Below are 15,972 nucleotides of genomic sequence, written 5' to 3'. Positions count from 1 at the left end.
ATAATCAGCTTTTTCGGAAAACAATACAATTTCAACCAATAAAAATATTTCAAAAATTAATTAGGGTGTCTATATGGCAAATTGGTGTGTCTTTTTAGCCAACCCCTTCTGGAAGGACTATGTCTGTAGAGCAAAGAAAAGTCTAGGAGAAATTTTTGTAAGAGCATACGGTGTGGGTCGTGTTGCTTCTTGTTGTGGCTGAGTTGGCAGCCCATAACGTCGTTGTAATATCAAAAACACCCCCCCCCCCTCCTGTTGCATCTTGTTGTGGTGCTTCTTGTTGTCTCCATGACAAGAAGAAACGAGATCACCTATTGGCTGCCAAATTATCTCTCTCTATCTCTCTCCTCTTAACATGGTGTTATAACACCATGAACAAACACCACCCCCTCATCTTGTTGCTTCTTGTTATAACACCACTTCAAGTTGCCCATACCATATGCTCTAATTTGCTCCTCTCATAATCTCATCTAGAAAATATTTGGATAACCGAAACGTCGGTTAATTGGAAATATAAAAGCACATCGGTAAAATCATCGTATTTTGTATTTGAAATGGCGTCGACATCCATCTTTGAGCCCTTGTCTGCAATGGAGGAATCTCCAAATTGGCTGGAAATGCCTCAAGAACTGATGGCAAATATACTTCAGAGATTGGATGATGTAGAAATACTCAACGTTTCACTGAAAGTATGCACAACATGGTGGAGAATTTGCAAGGATCTGGCGATGTGGAAGGTCATTGTTATGCACAAACCGGTTGATAAGTTGGAAAGGGATTGTCATCTAGAGAGGCTGATTAAGCAGGCAGTCCATCTAAGTTGTGGGGAATTGATCGATATCAGTATCAAAGGATTTGGCACTGATGATCTCCTTGATTACATTGTGCTACGGTAGGTTTCTTCCCCTTCCCATCTCTCTATTCAATTTCATACACAACACCACCATCAGTTGTAGATCTTAATTCGGCCTTTCAAGCCCAAATAAAAGTAGTTTCTTGTAGATGAAGTGTTTTGGTTTAAAGTTATATGGGTTGATGCTTTATTGCAGACACTATTAATTAGGCTCCATACGTCTAGTAACTAGAACATGGATACACAAACTTCAGTTTTTTCTTATTAACATATCATCGCAGTTTCAGAAAACTTACCCAACTATAGTTTTGTACTATGAAAATTCTACTAGGAAAAGTTGTTTTGTGTTTGGATGATTTTGCTATGTACATCATCCAATTAGGGTAATTAGTAATAAAAGTTGGATGATAATTACTAAATACTGCTGATTTTCTATGGTTCTGATCATGGTGAATTGTGAACAGCTCAAGTAAACTTAATAGTTTTTGCCTTACGGACTGCTGCAATATCACAAACAGTGGGCTGAGGTGTGCACTCGAAAGAGTACCACAATTGGAGAAACTTCAAATTTCTTACACGTCTTGGTGGGTAAAATACATGGAAGTTATCGTACCAAATTGCCCCCAACTCAAGTCCTTCAAGTTGGACAAAGTATGGGTTGAGGTAGGCATAGCAAATGACGATGATGCCCTTGCCATTGCAAAAAACATGCCCAAGTTACGCCATCTGCAGACTGCAGGTGTTTGGTAATAAGATGACAAACACTGGACTCCAAGCCATTCTTGATGGATGCCCTCACCTCGAATCCCTAGATGTGCGTACGTGTTACAACATTAATATTTCGGGGATGAAGTAAAACTCTGCATGGAACGGATCAAAAATTTCAAGGGTCCTGGCGACTCAGTTGAAAACTGTGGGTTTCTACCTCGGATTCGTGACTATGTGGACTCTGATGATGACTGTGATGATGGTTTCTATTACGATGATTATGACGATCCTTGTGATTTTATATGATTTCTACCGTTCGTAATCTGAATTCTTTGTTGGCTTCACAAAGTATTTAGTTTTAAGTTTTTATTATTGCTTATGTCTTTGTGTTGTTTGCTGGTGTGGAACTTTGGCTAGAGATATTATATATGTATCTGCTTAGAAGTGTTATGTTTTTGGTTCATGTAATGCTAGCCAGTTTCCTGCATGGGCAAAGTTGTGAAATCTCTAACAATGTACAACTTCTAAATTGCACCATGTAAACATCTTTTTAGCTTTTGGAAAAGCGTTACCTTGAACTCATTATGCTATCTCTATCACATTACAGCCACTATTTTGGTTTTACACCCAAATGGTCATATGAGTTTTGAGTGATAACACTAAAGCAGCTTCATCCATTATTGCTTAATTTCGTGACTGTGTCATACAAATATGCACTTTTTTATTCATGATGGTTTGTGGTTCGTTTGAATCATTGACTTGTGATGAGTTTATAGGAGATGCATATAGGTGGTTGTGGACTTGTGGTGTTTTGAATGATTATACATCATTGCAAGTAAGATCATATAAAAACCAAATTCCATATAAAATACCCAATTTCACATCACACTTTTCTAACTGTCACGTCATTTTTCGCCACACCCCACAAAACTGGTGGGTGTCATACTACACGTTACCACACTTTTGTTTTTTAATTGAATAAAATGTAATAATTTAAAAATAATAAAAGGAAAATACCTCATTAAGATTAAACAAAATATTTATTAAATTTAAATAAATAAATAAAATAAATAAAAACATAATTGAAACATAGTATAGTAATATGTGACGTCTAATCATCGTCACTCAGCACGTCATCAAAATTCTCGTATCATCGTCACTCGGCACGTCATCAAAATTCTCGTCCGAATCTCCTTCAAACAATTATGATTTGATGTTTGTCGTCTTCAACAAAATCTTTGATAACGGGACTGGTTCGAGCATTGAAGATGTGTTCTACCAAATCAACACCAAGGTTGTGGTTCCCAAGCTGGCCGTATACTTCCCCTCTGTTAGCCATTTACGTCTCCAAATCAATACCAACTCCTTCGACATTTGGTAAATTCTCATTCTCATTGTAGCGGAATATCGCCTTCCCCTCGTCATCCAAAATCATATTATCCATAGATCATGTCGGTATTGTAAGTATCTGCCAACATCTCTTTAGGACACCAAATGTGTGCTCTATATCCTTCTTAGCAGATTCTTGTGTTGACTTAAACTTTAATCTCTTGTCATCGTTTGGACATGTGAATAATTTCATGAATCGTTTGGATATATCATTATTAAGGTAATACCCACGCTTATATGACATCCCATTTGCTACAAAAGGCACATCATATGATTTCCAAAGGGCACATTGCCCACTCCCAATCCATACAATCAATAGTACCAATCCTTCCAAAGAACCCATGCATGTTTTCATTTGTCGTATATAGTTGACGGATGTCGCTAATTGTAGGCTTGCGTAAATAGCGACTGTGATATAGGATAATCACAACATTATCAAACTTGTATAGACAATCTCGCATCATGCACTCTAACATCCTCAAATACTCATCCCATGAGTTTGGTCCCATACCGAATGTTAGTTGACGAATTCCAACTATACATTTTTGGATTGTGGAGAAATCTTTTTTTATCTCTTCCATCAACCCGCTGCTGAAAATATGGAAAACAATTTTGTATATCATCAACAATGCGTAAAAAAAATACCTTACACATCCGGAATCGATGCCTGAATTTTTCCACGAACATTGCATCATCATAAATGTAGTCGTTCACCAATTGGTTGCGTCCGGCTTCACTATCTCTTCGTAGAGGAGGATTTCTTGTTTTTTGATGCGAACTTTCGCCTTCATTTTCTTGCAAATAACCAAGTGTTGTGCGGATGACGTCCCCCATAAACTATGCTTCCTGCAACGACAACGCATTGGACGAAGTCGACGAAGAATCTAGAGAGAGTTTTGTGTTGTTTGGTGATTTTAAAATGAAAAGTAAAGTTTAGTTTATAGGAAAGTGTAAAAAAAAGGCAACGGCTTGTTTCCAAACGGTCAAAAGAAATACCATGCGGCAAAACCACCACTCACTTCCCGCATACCGCATTCTTTTTGATGCCTCGGTACGGTGTGTATCGCATACCGCAGCTTACCGCGGTATGCACCGTGTAGTCTAAGGAATGAAAAGGATGAAAATGTTTTCTTGAGTTTTTTCTTAAGGAAGAAAAGGAAGTGAAATGTGAATGGGGAATGAAAAAAACATGCATTTTCCTTGGAAATTATCCGTCCAAATGTGGGCTAATTGAGAGGATTCTCATCCCTTTCTTTCCCCTTTCCTTCCTTTTTCATTCCACTTCTCTTCATTTGTAATTCGAAAATAGAACGATAATGATTTTCCCGTGAATTAGTTACAAAATTAGTAGTTATTTGTATAAAAAGTGAAAAAGTATATTTTGTTTAAAACACTTCCCATTGTGCATATATTTGTCTTTAACCGATCAATAACGACAGTTTTTATAAAATATTTGTAACATTAAGTTTACTCTTAAAATAATCACCGATAAGTGGAACATTGCGATTTCTTTATCTAAAAGGACTTCTTCTGCAGAACACAGAAGAGTCTAGGGGAAGCTTTTGTAATTCACGCTTTTCATAATCTCATGTAGAAACTATTTGGATAAAACCGAAACGTCTGTTAATTGGAAATGGCGTCGACATCCACCGTAAAACCCTTATCTGCAATGGAGGAATCTCCAAATTGGCTGGAAATGCCTCATGAACTGATGGCAAATATACTTCAGAGATTGGATGATGTAGAAATACTCAACAGTGCACTGAAAGTATGCACAACATGGTGGAAATTTGCAAGGATCCGGCGATGTGGAAAGTCATCGACATGCACACACCGATTGATGCTCGGGATGTGGATTACGATCTTGAGGCGCTGACTAAGAAGGCAGTTCATCTAAGTTGTGGGGAATTGATCGACTTCAGTTTCTCGGGGTTTGGCACTGATGATCTCCTTGATTACATTCTGCTAAGGTAGGTTAATTTTTTCCCCTTCCCAATTCCCAACTATCTATTCAATTTAATTCATACGCACCACTTCCAACAGTTGTAGATCTTAATTCGACCTTTCAACTATAATCTTCGTATTAGGAAAAATTACTAAAGTCTGTTGATTTTTTTGGTTCTGAATGGTGACTTGTGAACAGCTCAAGTAAACTTAACAGTCTTTGCCTTACGGACTGCTACAATATCACAAGCAGCGGGTTGAGTCATGGGCTCGAAAGAGTGCCACAATTGGAGAAACTTCACATTTCTTACACGTCTTGGAGGGTAAACTACAGCGAAGTTATTGTACCAAATTGCCCCCAACTCAAGTCCTTCAAGTTGGACAAAGAATGCATAGAGATAGGCCTTACAAATGACGATGATGCCCTTGCCATTGCAGAAAACATGCCTGAGTTACGCCATCTGCAGGTGTTTGGTAATAAGATGACAAACACTGGACTCCAAGCCATTCTTGATGGATGCCCTCACCTTGAATCCCTAGATGTTCGTACGTGTTACAACATTAATATTTTCGGGGATGAAGTAAAACTCTGCAAGGAAAGGATCAAAAATTTCAAGTGTCCTGGTGACTCGATTGAAAACTGCACGTTTCTTCCTCGGTTTCATGTCTATGTGGACCCCAATAATCAGTGGGGAGATTACGAGCATTATGATGATGGTTTCTATTATGATGATTATGATGATCCTTCCGACTATATATGATTTCTACCCTTGGTAATCTGATTTCTTTGTTGGGTTCACAAAGTATTTAGTTTTAAGTTTTTAATATTGCTTATGTCTTTGTATTGTTTGCAGGTGTAGAACTTTGGCTTTAGATATTATATATGTATCTGCTTAGAAGTGTTTTGTTTTTGGTTCATGTAATGCTAGCTAGTTTCCTGGACTAAAGTTAGGAAATATCTAACAATGTACAACTTTTAATTGCACTAGGTAAACATCTTTTTTGCTTTTGGAAAAGCCTTACCTTGAACTCATTATGGTATCTCTATGACATTACAGCCACTTTGTTGGTTTTACTCCCAAATGGTAGCTTTGAGTGATAGTACTTAAGCAGCTGTATCCATTATTGTTACTCATATTAAACTCGTTCCGATCAAATAGATGCTTTAAACTCATGTTTTTTTTATAACATCTAGACTTTATTAAAATGAACAGCAAAAGGTTGGAATTACAAGGTACAATAAAAGGGGTTGTTAGCCCATGCATCACATAATAAATTCCTACCCAATTTAGCTCTACTCTTAAGCCATAAGCTAAAGTATTTGGTCTCTTCACCTTGCCCTTGAAAACTAGATCGTACCTATACATCCAAGTGATCCACAAGAATGCCTTTGAAGTCGTGACCTGGTGGTGGCTGCAGTAAAGGAAGAGTTTAACCCCAAAAAATCGTGGAATAAGTCATTCACAGCGGGAAAGACGAGTTTAACCCCAAAAAATCGTGGAATAAGTCATTCACAGCGGGAAAGATGTTTACACCAACTGAGAAGGTGACCACATATCTCTTTTTCAGTGGAGCAGTTGTTAAAAATATGAACCTCGTTTTCCTCGAAAGCATTGCAAAGCGGACATGCGGTGGAAATGTTACCCACCCCTCCGAGCAAGGTTGACTATGGTGGACAATCTTCCAAGACGCACCCGCAAAGTGAAGACATTAATCTTCCTGGGAACCATCTTGGACCAGATGATGGGTAAGTTAGTGTTCTCCGATAACTTGTTTATTTCCCTCCTTAATAATGAGACATTGAACTCTCCTCCCCCATTTAGACTCCAGCACCAGTTACCCGTATTCGAGTTTTCTCCAATGTCACCATACCTATAAAAGAGGTTGATTAAATCCATATTAAGATGCTCCATGTCGATATTAATATTGTTGATTCTTTCCCAAACGGTGTTCATGTTACGGCTAGAAATCAACACTCCCAACCCTCTTTGATCATCGTAAATACATTTAATTACATTTTTCCAAATCGTGTTCGTATTGTCCCTAAATCGCCACCGCTATTTCGATAAAAGAATAAGGTTGAGAGCTCTTAAACTCCTAATTCCCAATCCACCGAGCTCTTTGGAGTTCATAATTTTGTCCCATGCAATCCAAGTTATGCTCTTGTTACTCGAAGTTGTACCCCATAAAAACTCAGGTAACCCGTATAAATTTTTATACTACTTAATGGCATCATTCTAATTTCCTTTTAAATGCCATAGTACAAATATACATATATAAAGGGAATACAAAGCCATGCGTTGAGAAGTATAATGTGGACATAAATATAAATGAGCAACAAAGGCTATAATAAAAATGTATAATGTCATAAGTGAGTATTAAAATATAAATATTTTTTTAAAAATATCATTAAACTACAAAATTGTTGTGGCATAACAAGCTATATGATTTGTATCTAAAATGCCCGTCAATTTCCTAGGTCAAGCATCCACATTATTTTTACCATAATGGAAAAAACTGATTCACCATAGTGGTAAAAATTATTGGGGATTTTTTGCATCAAGTACACAATCAAATGTAGCCGAATAATCAAAAGATTTACCTAAATGCATATGTACATGCATTCTAGAGACTAGGTTTTACTAGTTTTGACAACATACATTAAACCAAGCTAAAAGAATAGAACACTTGCCTCTTAATCCCTATCTTATCTTATGTGATTGACAACCTTGCAATGAATAGAGAGCCCAAAGTAAAACTCTTCTAATGTAGTCAGACCCAATACTCCAAAAGAAAATATTTTTGTCAAAAACATAATTATAATTACCAAATGATCTTTGGTTTAGCGGTAAAGAGTGACTCTCATTTGAGAAGTCATGGGTTCAAGTCTCACTTGAGAGACATAGGTTGTGATAGTTAGGAGCAGAATAGTTTGTCGTTTAAAAAAAACATAATTATAATTAAATAAATATAAACTATTATATCAAAAAATAATAAATAGGTCAAACTTCTCAGTTTATAGCGTCTTTCCATGAATAAACTTCTCTAAATATTAAAAAAAAAAAATACTACCGAATAGGTTAGTAAACACTTTTAACAAAAGTTGTCTTTTATTTTCTAAATTAAATCCAAACAACCCTTTTAGGTTTTACTCAAAAGTGACCAAGCTTTTTTGGGAAATTGTCAGAAAAGTCTTAATTTTTTCGGAAAAGTTTCATTGTAGTCCTAAATTTTAATTTTTGAACAGAAAAATCTCGATTATTTCATTTTGGCTCAAATTAACAAAAAAATCTTTTTTTTCTTTTAACTAGAAATTGATATATTATCATGTAAAATCAAATAATCGGGACTAATCTGTTCAAAAAATAAAATTTAGGACTAAAGTGAAACTTTTCTTAAAATATTGAGACTTTTCTGACAATTTCCCAAGTTTTTTTACAAGAGAAAAAGGACAAATCTAGCATAATTTCCTAATATTTTTTTAATAAAAACCAATAAATCGTTGGCGAGGCCTCATAGAATGTGATTATATAAGGATAAAATGGTAATTATATAAGGATTTGATGGATATATGTTATCGGTGTTAAAGTGATAACCGTAAGGACGATGGGTATGAGTCGAACTCTCCATATTATTTTTAGAACAAATTATTGAAATAGTCCCTGTGGTTTGTCAAAATTTTGTGTTTAGTCCCTATCTTTCTTTTTGCACTCGGACGGTCCCCAAGTTTTGATTTTGTTACGTTGTAAGTCTCTGCCTAATAGAAAATGACTATAAGGCCCTTAACATTTTCTTTTTCAATTTTTTTTAATTAAAGAAAATGAATTAATTGATCGATTGACTAGTGGGACCCACTTGCACTTCCACCCAACGACTCCACCACCGCCCACCACCAAATCACCGATCACCACCCACCATCAGTCACCAGCTACCACCTACCATCGGTGACCGCTAGCCACCACATGCCACACCCCTCACCCTCACTATTTATCCATTGCCTGTTAAAAGATCTGGTCACTGCCCATCCCTATCACCTCCATCCTCCGATGACCACCATTAGACCACTTCGGCAGCCACCAATCACTCCACTCCGGCACCGAGACCAATAACCTCCGACAACTAAGTCAAATGAAACCAAAACTAAATTAAAACCTGCAAACAAACCCAAATCAAAACCTGCAACTAAAATAATACATTAACTAAATCAAAAATCTCACCTAAAACTAAAATTACAATCAACCAAAATCAAACACAATCTAATCTATATTGGGTTATTGACCTCTCTCTCGGCCGGAAAAAAAACTCGGCCGGAAAAAAAACTAACCAGGAACTGTTGGTCTGATTTGCATCTCCCTAACAAAGAACATGAGGCGGGGGCTAGAGCTCATTGGACAGATCTGCAACTCCATTTAAGATGCTTAACATGCGAACCGTTATGATATTGAAACTCAATGGTGATGAGAACTTGCTCGACCTGAAACAAAAAGAAACCAAAAGACGATAGTGTTTCTCTGATTGTGGTGGTTTGTGGTTTTTCTGAAGAAGGCTTTCGGTAGAGTGGGTATTATCTTTGTCGCTGGAGAAGATAAACCCACGAAAAATGTTTTCATGAACCAGAGAACTTATGTCGGCAGTGGTTCCCCAACAAGAGAGAGAGAGAGAGAGAGAGAGAGAGAGAGAGAGAGAGAGAGAGAGAGAGAGAGAGAGAGAGAGAGAGAGAGAGCTTACATGGTTCGGCGTCGAAAAAGATGACGTCGGCGGGAATTCTTGAACAGGGGAAGATAGATAGCTCGTGGGGAATATGGAAAGAGGGTAATGGGGGAGAATAAGGCCATGTTTGATTTGAATCTGACTGGGTCAGACAAAATTGTCTGACTCGGTCAGCTCCATGTTTTTGATATGTCTCAGCTTTACATCTAAATGGGTCAACAATGTCTGACTCGCTCATACCCAAAAAAATTCTTGGTTGAATCTGATTGAAATTCATTCCACCATTTCCCCTACACCACCCTCATCCTCCTTCCTCAACTATCAATTTAATCCCTAGAAAGGGAAAAAGATACTAGAACACAGGCACACAACAAAAAGAATTGGAATTAGGCAGTTTTGGTCCTTGAATATACTCATCTTGGCCGAATCTACCACAACTTTAAATTGTCTTGCATAACTAATTTCTGGAAATTACTAGTTGGACCCTGAACTTTTATAATCAATTATTGTTATTATTATTATTATTATTATTATTATTATTACTTTTATTATTATTATTATTATTATTATTATTATTATTATTATTATTATTCTTACTTTTATTATTATCACTATTATTATTATTATTATTATTATTATCCATCACACTAGAGCGTCAGGGTAAACTGGTCATTTTGCATCAGTCAGCACATTCAGATGTACAATCAAACAGAATAGTTTCTTACTCAGTCAGAACTTATTACTCAGACAAACCTTTCTCAGTCAGCATTTTCCCCGTCAGCAACTATCAAACAGGACCTAAGATTAAGAAGGATGGGGTAGGAATGGGACCAACAGGATTTTGTATTTTATAAATAGTTTTAAATCAAAAAAGAAATCGGTATGGGAAAATTAGTCTTTTTATATGCAGCAGGGACCAAAGATGCAATAAAAATAAACTATAGCGACTTTCCGAGTGCAAAAAAAAATGAAGGACCAAACACATAATTTTGACATACCACATGGATGATTTCATTAATTTGTTCTATTTTTTAGCCACATCACACGCCATGTCATTTTTTACATCACACTCATTTTTGTTAGGAAATGGTCAACACACAACTTATACGTTAAAAAATGATTAAAATAACATTTTTTTAAAGAATGATATCTTCTCCTCCACCCGATATGTTGCCATCTCCACATCTTCCAACAGGGCATTAAGAAGGGGCATTGTTCCTCAGCATGGAGGGCGGCTATCTCAGCGTCTCCACGACGTTCTTGACCCATACCTAGAAACCTAAGGACCCTTTTCAATATATCTCTTAAAATCATTAGAGATAAATGAAAGATGCAATTTCCTTTTTCTCAAAAGATTGTATCTGTAGAAACACAACAGAAAAGTCGAAATTCACTTTTGTCTGGAGAAAAGAGAATTTTGGGTAATCAAAACGTCTCCTAATTGGAAATATTTAAAATATATAGGTAAAGTAAAACCATCATAGCTCATATTTGAAATGGCTTCGACCTCCGCAGCAGAGCCGTTGTCAGCAATGGAGGAAACCCTAGATTGGCTGAAAATGCCTCATGAACTGATAGCAGATATCATTCGGAGATTAGATGCTAAAGAGATACTCAATAGGGATGGCAATGGGTTGGGTTGTGTCATAAATAAATTAACCTGTTTAATTAAATGTGTTGAAATTCTCTACCCAACCTAATCTGTTTAAGTAAGCGGGTTGAGAATTCCCAACCCAACCCAACCTTTTTAGTAAATGGATTGAAATTGAGTTGACATGTTTATTGTTTTCCCAACCTAACCTATTTACTAAACAGGTTAAACCCGGGTTGACCCATTTAAATTTTCACAAAAAACCCCTTAAAAATAAAATAGCCCATCAAATAAAATTACATACAATTTAAAAGATATAATAATTATTCAAATTTGAAAATAATACAACAATAAGTTTATAGGCCCATAACACAAACGCAAATCAAGTGTATACAACCATAAATCTTTATAAATGTTTAACTTATAAATTGTACGCAACTTGACTATCAATTTTACCAGTTTAAATTCTAGTAACAGTTACTAGGCCATGGTTTTTGATAAATAAAAATAATCAAAATATAATGGTCAACTAGATAATAATATTAATAAATATAAATTAAAAAAAATATTAAACGGGTTGGCGGGTTGGAAACAGGTTATGAATTATAACCCTAACACAACCCAATTAATTAAACGGGCTAGATGGGTTGACCCATTTAATTAAACGAATTCAAAATCTCAACCCAACTTGTTGTTTATTGGGTTGGGTTGGTGGGTTCGGGTTGGTTTGCCACCCCTAATACTCGACAGTGCACTGAAAGTGTGCACAACATGGTTGAGAATTGCAAGGATCTGGCGATGAGGAGGATCATTGATATGCATGAACTAGGTGATGCTTGTGACGAGGATTACGAAATTTGTTGTAAATCATATCTAATAGACACACAACAAAACCGACAAATAAATTTGAGAATTATGTCGATTAATTGCGACAAATAAATCCAATTATTATTATTATAATTACCAAGTTTCGTCCAGAAATCAGATCAAACCTTCTCGATCAGATTGATTATAAGAAATGAGTAGAAGCATACTGTCTTGTTGTTGGACGAAATTAAAAAACAAGACAGTAATGTAAAACCGACCTGTTGACGGCTGATCTTGAACGTGGAATAACTGCACGGATCGTACTCCTGTCCTTAAAGGTTTTTACTTCGCTGAATTGGATTCTGTGTTTGTATTTGATTATGTTAAATTCAGGTTAATTAGTTTTGTGTTTGGATTTGATTTTTTGTTTAGATCGGATGAAAATAGAAATAAAGAAAAGTAAATGTGGAGTACCTTCCCAAAAGGTTTAGTGTCTACATATATTATTTCTTCAAAATGACTTATTTACCCTTGCAGTAAAAACTATTTTTTTTTTGGAATGATTCATATATATTTCTTTAATATATGTTTGTGTCTGTGTTTCTCAATCAGCATATGCTTTTTTGTCCAAAGGTAAAAAAAGGCAATGTACTTTTGATATTGCCTTATTATACATACTTGCTGTAAAATGATTTTTTTACATCAAAATGATAATGCATGTGTTATCATTCTCTTACGTATGGCAAAGCTCAAAACTTAGGGTGGTCAGAATATTTTTTTTATTATAAATGTCCATGTCATTACATTAATATTTTATTTATAAGATAAATTAATTTATAACTTTAATTGTTATTTCCAGGTCAATCTCAAGTGGATAATTGTTTGTTTGTGTCGAGATTGCATATTAATGATGACATGTCTCACATTTCATAATTTAAAAAAGCGTATGTCTTTTATCATTAATTAATAGCTTAATGTTTGTTTTTCCTTATTCTTAATCATTAATTATTTATATTGTTTAACTTCTTTTTTTTCATCTTATATATAGTATTGCTGATATTGATTTGAATATTGAGTCTTCCATTAGTACTATACAGCTTAACACCGATACTGTTGTGGTGGTGTGTATGATGTTTACAGCAAGTAAATTCATAATTTTACATTTGTAAAGTTCTTGTGCCATTGATCTATATTCGAATATTTCCAATTTTATTTCATTATCCATTAAAGTGTCATTTTATAATTTTTAGGGTGATGGTCGTAATTCGTGTTCAATATGAAACTGGGTCTGCTTCTTTAGTATTGTTTGACCGTCATGTTAAAGATGTTATTGACCGTGGTAATCAGTGGTTGATGGAAAATATATCAAAGGTAGCGTTAATTTTTTTAATCGCCAACTCATCTCTTATTTTGTTTTATGATATTAATTTTGTTTAATATATGTATTGAAGAATTGAATAAATTCATTTTAACTCATTAATGCATCCAACTCTTTTTAACATAAAAAACTGTTACTATTACACGAATTAGAGAGAGAAACTGTTTTCGTATCACTCACTCAATGAGCACAGCTCTTACATAGCGAACATTACAAACAAAATAGAGAATGTACAATATTGACCCCTGAACTATTTACATATTTACAATATTATTCCTAATACCCCCCCCCCCTCAAGGTGGCAGAGGGGAATATATGTTCTTCAATGCCATCTTGTTCATAAAAGGTTGCAGCTTTGTCGATGGAAGAGGTTTAGTAAACATGTCAGCTAACTGAAATTGAGATCGAATGGGCATGAATCGAATTGTTTTATCAATGAATTTGTCACGAACAAAATGCAAATCGATTTCTATATGTTTGGTGCGCTCATGGAAAATTGGATTAGATGCAATCTTAATTGCAGCATCATTGTCACAGAAAAGTAATGTAGCTGCTTTTGGAGGACAATCAAAATCTCTCAAAAGTTGCCTTAACCAAATAATTTCAGCAGTGGTAGAAGCAATTGCTCGATATTCAGCTTCAGCTGAAGAACGTGAAATAGTGGGTTGCTTCTTCGATTTCCAAGACACTAAAGAATCTCCAAGGAATATACAAAAACCAGTGATGGATTTTCGATAATCCAAGCATTTTGCCCGGTCAGCATCGCAAAATGCTTTGAGTGTCAATGAAGATTTGGCAAATAAGAAAATACCTTGTCCAGGAATCTGTTTTAAATATCTAATTAACACCCCAAATTTCAGAAATATGATATAAGGGCTTAAAGGGTACATTGAGGAAGCTACTCGACGAGTAGGTGCGAGTACTCGTCGAGTCGGAGCGATATTTGGTCGCGAATTAAGTGACCAACTCGCCGAGTCGGAAGCTAGACTCGACAAGTTGGTGCTGGGAAGATAAAACCCTAATCTTAGGGCTTGCACCCTATTTAAAGGACCTTAAGTCCTTGCCTCACTCTCTTTGTCACCCCCTTGAGAGTCAGAAACCCCTAGAATCGTGTGTGAGCCTTTGGAGTGAACTTGGAAGCTTTGGAAGGAGATTCTAGCAAAGAAGGCTTGTAGATCAAGTGTAGAGCATCAAGGGATTGGTGTAAATCCAGAATCTACTTCAGTTTGGGCACATTTTAGAGGTAACAAGCTGTTACCTTGACTCTATTGCATTTATATCTATTCAAGAATGATATTTGGGGCCATTTTGGTATGATTGAGATCTATTTCGGGTTTGGAGTTTAGATCTGAGGTTGCTACTTCAGATCTAGACTTGTGTTGGTCTAGAAAGTCATAAAGCATCAGTCTTTGAGTTGTTGGTGAAGCCCTTTTGTCTTAAACCTTAGCCCTAGAGTGATTTGGGCTTATAACTCCTTGTTTCCACGTAAAGTTTGCAACTTTACGTGAGAGTCATGACCTAGAGGAGTGGATCTACAGTTTGGAGCCCCTGCAAGACTCGAAAAGCCTCTGCATGTATAAAGGACTGAAGAGACTCGGCGAGTCTGTTCTTGGACTCAGCGAGTCTGTTGAAGATAGGCATGAACTCGACGAGTTGAAGGAACAACTCAGCGAGTCTGTTGAAGATTGTCATGGACTCGGCGAGTCTGGTCTTGGACTCAGCGAGTCAGAACGCAAAACCCCAACCTCTCCTGGTTAAGAGTCAGATCATTGAGTTGAGTGGTGACTCAGTGAGGTGGACATGTTAGGACTCAGAGATCGTTAAACTCGACGAGTCATGGGGTGACTCGGCGAGTAGAGTTGTGATATAAGAATTTTCTAAAGTTGGGAACTCGGCGAGTCAATGGGTTGACTCGACGAGTAGAGTCAATCAGGAAGGTTAACTTTGACCTGTTTGACCTTCAGGGGTGTTATGGTATTTTGGATATTTATGTCATGGTTCATTGATGGCATCAGGTGTTGGGGTTTGGAGCAGTGCTTCGGGTCAGTGTTTTCGTGCTTCGGTTCGGCAGTTGCAAGGTGCGTTATCCTCACTATACCCAAGGGTCTAAGGCACCAAGGCCAGCCCTTTGATTTGTTATTTGAGATAGTTACTGCTGTGATATATTAGTTAGCATCCTGGTAGATAGGATGGTTATATATGGCTATGCTTAGTGACCTGTAGTTGGTCTGACTGTCTGTATGTTGGTAGGAGATTACCTGTTATATGTGCACGTGTTGAGCAGTAGTGGAGGGTATTCCATCCCGGTAGGATGATAGGGCCCTAGTGTATTGTCTTGTAGACTATTATATGATTATTCGATAGGTGCACATGTTTGATAGTAGGTGGGCATTCCAACCCGATGGTTGTGGGCCAGGAGTATTCCATCTCGGTAGGATGATTGGACTCATAGTAGGTGGGCATTCCAACCCGATGGTTGTGGGCCAGGAGTATTCCATACCGGTAGAATGATTGGACTCATAATAGGTGGGCATTCCAACCCGATGGTTGTGGGCCAGGAGTATTCCATCCCGGTAGGATGATTGGACTCAT

At 36.6% G+C, this 15,972-nt stretch overlaps 2 pseudogenes across 1 annotated transcript; both read left to right on the top strand.

The window, feature by feature from the left end:
• Positions 1 to 554: 554 nt before the first annotated feature.
• On the top strand, positions 555 to 1,867 carry LOC145126670 (F-box protein SKIP19 pseudogene; annotated as a pseudogene).
• A 2,706-nt stretch (positions 1,868 to 4,573) lies between these two features.
• On the top strand, positions 4,574 to 5,910 carry LOC145125697 (F-box protein SKIP19-like; annotated as a pseudogene). The gene is made up of 2 exons (XR_013716117.1): positions 4,574 to 4,920; positions 5,094 to 5,910. The product of XR_013716117.1 is annotated as an F-box protein SKIP19-like (transcript).
• Positions 5,911 to 15,972: the final 10,062 nt, after the last annotated feature.

This window comes from Lactuca virosa, chromosome 7 (assembly GCF_052849685.1).
Source record: "Lactuca virosa cultivar CGN04683 chromosome 7, Lactuca_virosa_CGN04683_v6, whole genome shotgun sequence".
Lineage (NCBI taxonomy): Eukaryota > Viridiplantae > Streptophyta > Magnoliopsida > Asterales > Asteraceae > Lactuca > Lactuca virosa.
Note: the sequence above shows the minus strand (reverse complement) of the source record. Positions and strands in the feature narration are given on the sequence as shown.